General features: G+C 35.6%; 1 non-coding gene across 1 annotated transcript; it reads left to right on the top strand.

Annotated features, from left to right (window-relative positions):
• The first annotated feature begins 4,744 nt into the window (after positions 1 to 4,744).
• On the top strand, positions 4,745 to 4,849 carry LOC138815598 (small nucleolar RNA U13). Its single transcript, XR_011368401.1, has one exon. It is a non-coding gene; the product is annotated as a small nucleolar RNA U13 (small nucleolar RNA).
• Positions 4,850 to 5,360: the final 511 nt, after the last annotated feature.

Genomic DNA, 5,360 nt, shown 5'->3' on the forward strand with positions numbered 1-5,360 from the left:
ACTGTCCTGGGAGGATCACAAAATCCTGGCTAATGCAGAGCATTTTTCTAGCTGTTCAAACAAACTGACTTAAGAAACCAATCAAGCCCCAGGAAAACCAAACACCAAAAGCAGACCAGGGACTACAGGAAGAGACTGTTATGGACCCAAGAGAGATAAAACATCATGCCATTCCTCCCCCCACCGGCCCCACCTACCAAAAAAGAATCAAACAATTCTTTTTTGTACCATTTAAAAAATTTATTAAAAATTGTTTTCTATTAATCTTTGTTTTTCTCTTATACTTTTTATTTTAGGTGTATATGTGTGTGTGGGTGCTTTTTTAAAATCTTTCCAGAAATTTGAGTCCTTTTTTTTTTACTGTTCTAATTTTTTCTCTTTCTTTTTTAAATGACTTAATTGCTGTTCTGCTCATCCCTAGATATATACACTCATCATTGATTATTAGGCTTTATACCCATTGTGTACATACTTAATCCAGAAATTTATTACTCAATTCACAACCTTAGGCTTAACTTCTTTAATAGCAGTATTATCTCTTTATATCTATATAATTTTCAAGTAACTAATTTTAAGAATTTTTATTTTTTTAGGTTTTCATGTCTCTTTTCAATCCCTCCCCTCCTCTCATACTATACATTTCTTATCTCATTATCATTTCTTTAAACTTACATAATTTTGAAGGTTTCTCTTCCTAAATTTAAATTTTTGTTTTTCCGTTTTTTCTTTCTTTTTTGTTTTCAAATTTCTCTTCTATCATTCTGTCCAATTCAGTTCCCTCTCTGAAATTAAGCCTTTGTTAAATTCACTTTCATTTTATCTCTCCACATACCTCTAATCCTATTTTTCCACACATTTCTCCCTAAACCTGGTTTGCCAAATTTTTCTTTACTGTTCTTATTCCATTAATCCTTAGTTGTTAGATGTTCAATAGATTGTATCTGTTGAACCACATTGAATCTGCAGACATTTTGACTGTGCAACTATAGGACTCTGGTTGATACTTGCCTTAAAATACTGTTCTAGCACAAATTAGTGATACTTTCATACCAAATAGGCAGAACAAGCCAGAAAAGCAAAGGAAAAATGTCAAGTCCAGGTATCTCAATTGCCATGCATGATAATCTGGTGACATAACAGTTAATGAATAATCCAGAGGAAAATTGCCAAAAAGCTCTACAAACACTACTGGTAAACATGGTGAATAAAAAGACTGAAAACCTGCAAAGGACACAGTGCAATCATGATAGGGAGCAAGAGGAGGGAAACTAACGATTAATACAGAAATCTCACGAGTGTTAGGAAGCTACTCAAAGATTAATACAGGAATTGGATGAGCAGTTTGAGAATAGCAAAAGACAAAGGAATTGCATAAGCAGGCTGAGAACAATCAAAGAGAAAGACAGGATTTGGGGAGTAGGCTTCGAACAGTCAAAGAGAAACTCAGGAATTGTGTGAGCAGGCTGAGAACAGTCAAAGACAACTAGGGGAATTGCGTTAATGTGAGGAAGCTAATCAAAGAGTAATACAGGAATTGTAAGAGCAGGATGAGAATAGACAAAGAGCAATAGAGGGATTCATGGAATCCATAAACAGACAGCTGAAAGGATTCAGGGAGACCACAAAGGGAATGCTGAATGGAGCCCAACAAAAGGAATGGGAGTCCAAGAAAACCATTACCAATCAACTAAGTGATTTGAGAATAAACACTGAACACCAAATTAAGGAAGTAAAGAAGTTCATACAAGATCTAAAACAAAGCTCCAACTAAGAATTTGATGACATCAAAGCCGACCAATTAGAAGGGAAAGAAATTTAAAGAAAGTAGGAAGTCTTGACAGTAGGTGAGACCATGCAGAAGATAGAATCTGGGGGACTGAAGACAGCCTAGGTATTATAGAGAAAGAACATACAACCATCCAAGACAAATCCAAGAAATATAATATATTTATTCAACATTTGAAAGACACCGTCAGAAGGCCTAATCTGAGGATAATGGGTATAGAGGAGCACTTAGAGACAGAAGGTAATTTTCTAAGAAATTTGTTTAACAGGATCCTAGCAGAGAACTTCCCAAACATGCAAAAAGATAGGCCTATTCACATACAAGCAGCTTTTAGAATTCCCAATAGACCAGACAAGAACAGGACATCACACCATCATAATATAATCCACACAGGATCAATTCAGACCAAGGAAAGGATCCTTAAAGCTGTCAAGGAGAAAATATCAATCACTTATTAATCAATCACTTATCAATCAGTTAGAATCACCTCAGATTTCTCAGCAGAGACAATTATAGCAAGAAGAGCCTGGAATGATGTATGCCCTGGCCTAAAGACAAACTTTCAACCAAGAATACTGTACCCAGCTAAACTCTCCTTCATAACCAAAGGTCAAATAAAAACCTTCCATAGCAAAGAAAAACTGAAACAACATATATCCCCCAAACCAGCCCTACAAAAGATGTCCTACACATAAATAAACAACAAGAGCGCAACAAAGGTCAAGAAACTGCACCCAAACTGAGAATCCAAGAACCATAGAAAGTAACCAGATGTTGCAACCACCAAAAGGTAGATAACATGGCAAGAATTCCAAAATACCTCTCAGTCTGAACTCTGAACATTAACAGAGTTAACTCTACAATTAAGCGACATAGACTGTATAGTTCAATTAAAAAGGAAAATCCTTCTATCTGATGCCTACAGGAGTCACCTTACCCATACAAACAAATAAATTTTCAAAGTGAAAGGCTGGAAGAAAATCAAACAACCAAATGGACCCCATAAACATGCAGGAGTTGCAATCCTAATATCTAAAATAGACTTAAAATTTGAAATAGTGAGAAGAGATAAAGAAGTTGGCTACATACTAATTAAGGTATCCTTTATATTACAATGGCAAATATTTATTTGCCAAACAACCGAATATCCAAATTTATCCAAGAAAAAAAAATTCTCTCAAATCTGTCAAAGATCCAAAGACATTAATTGTTGGGGACTTTAACATACAACTATAACCACTAGCTAGATCAACTGGGTAAAACCTCAACAGAGAAACTGCAGATCTAAACAAAAGCATAGGTTAAATAGATTTAACAGATATCTACCGAATATTTAACCCAGCAGCATCAGAATACACATTTTTCTCTGCATCACAAAGAACATTTTCCAAAATAGACCACATTATAGGTGACAAGGCAAACATGTCCAAATTCAGAGAAATTGAAATTATACCTTGCATTCTCTCAGACCACAAAGAATAAACTTGGAACTCATCACCAAAAGCCATCAAAAAGAATGTCCGGTAACACATGGAGGCTGAACAACACACTGTTGAACAACCAGTGGGTCATGGAAGGGATTAGAAAGGAAATTCAAATGTTCATGATATTGAACAAAACTGAACACACAAATTGCCAGTTCCTCTCTGATTTCCTACATCAACAAATTGGAGCGATCTGAAACCAACAATTAAATGAGACATCTGAGCCTCATTGAAAAAGAGCGGAAAGATAAACCCCAATCCAGTAGATGGAAAAAAGTAATTAAAATTAAATCAGAAGTAAACAAATTAGAATCCCCAAAAAACAGAGAATGAATCAACAAAATAAAGAGTTGGTTCTTCGAAAAAAAATTACAAATTGACAGACTGTTAGGAAACCTTATCACAAAAAGAAGAGAACAAACCCAAATAAACAAACTCAGTGATGAGAATGGAAACATTACCACAGAAACAACCAAGATTCAGAACATTATAAGGGAATACTTATTAAACCCTTATGCTAATAAATTTGAGAACTTGGCAGAAATGGACCTTTTTCCTAGCAAATATTGACATGCTGAAACTAAACCAAGATGAGTTAAACCATCTTCACAGGCACATATCAAGGACTGAAATAGAAGGGGCAATAAGAGACCTCCTATCTAAGAAAAACCCAGAACAGGTGGATTTACAGCAGAATTCTGATAGGTCTTCAAAGCAGAGCTCACACCAATACTCCTACAAATCTTCAATGAAATTGAAAGAGGAAGTTCACTACCGAACTCATTCTATGAAGCCATCATGATCCTCATCCCAAAACCAGGTAGGAACTCATCAAAGAAACAGAACTACACACCCATTTCTTTGGTGAACATTGATGCAAAATTTCTCAAGAAAATTTTGGCCAAACTACTTCACAAATTCATCCAAAATAAATCATACACCATGATCAAACAGGATTCATTTCAGGAATGTAAAGCTGGTTCAATGTATGCAAATCAACTGATATAATTCATCGCATCAACAAGAGCAAGGATAAGAACCACATGGTTATCTCAATAGATGCAGAAAAAGCATTTGACAAGACCCAACACCCCTTTATGATGAAGGTTCTGGAAAAATTAGGAATCCAGGGAACATTCCTCAAGAAAGGCTGTATATGATAAACCTATAGCCAGCATTATACTTAATGGTGAAAAATTAAGCCATTTCCTCTTAACTCAGGAATGAGACAAGGATGTCCCCTCTGTCCACTTCTCTTCAATTTCGTATTAGAATGCCTAGCTACAGCAATAAGAAAAAATGCAAACATAATGGGAATCGAAATAGGGAAAGATGAATAAAACTCTCCTCTTTGCAGATGACATGATCTGTTTTTAAAGAATCGTACAGACTCCACTCCCAAATTACTCCAGCTGATTCAAAACTTTGAAAAAGTGGCATGGTGTAAAATTAACCCTCAAAAACCCATGGCTTGATCCTTTTCCGGTTCATAAGTGTGATGATTGGATTCTCATGTGCTTGGGTGAAATGTGCCTCCCTCTAAACCTTGTTACAACGAGGGCACATTACCCATCTGATGTAAAAAAAAATCCATGGTTTTTCTGTATGCCAACCATGAGAATAGCGTGGCTGAAATCAGGAAGCAATTCCATTCTTAATAGCCCCACAGAAAATAAAATACCTAGGAATACACTTAATCAAAACATTAAAAACCTGATAAAGGAAATCAAAATAGAACTTAGAAAGTGCAAAAAACTCCCATGTCCCTGGATTGAAAGGATAAATATGGTGAAAATGGCAATACTTCCCAAGGCTACACAAAATTTCAATGTGATACCTATGAATATTCCAACCTCATTCTTCAAGGAAATAGGAGAGGCCATCCAAAAATTCATATGGAACAATTAAAGACCCCGAAGAGCAAAATCGATCCTTAATAGGAAGAACAGTGATGACATTTTCTGCTTGTCTCACAAATATACTAGTTATTACAAATAAGGAAAACCATGGAGCCTATGTTTTTTGGGGGCCTGGCATACTTCACTTAATATAATGTTTTCCAAGTATTTTCATTTCCTATCAAGTGGGGC

The sequence above is a fragment of the Dipodomys merriami genome, unplaced genomic scaffold (genome assembly GCF_024711535.1).
Source record: "Dipodomys merriami isolate MVZ:Mamm:240054 unplaced genomic scaffold, mDipMer1.0.p SCAF_653, whole genome shotgun sequence".
Taxonomy (NCBI): Eukaryota; Metazoa; Chordata; class Mammalia; order Rodentia; family Heteromyidae; genus Dipodomys; species Dipodomys merriami.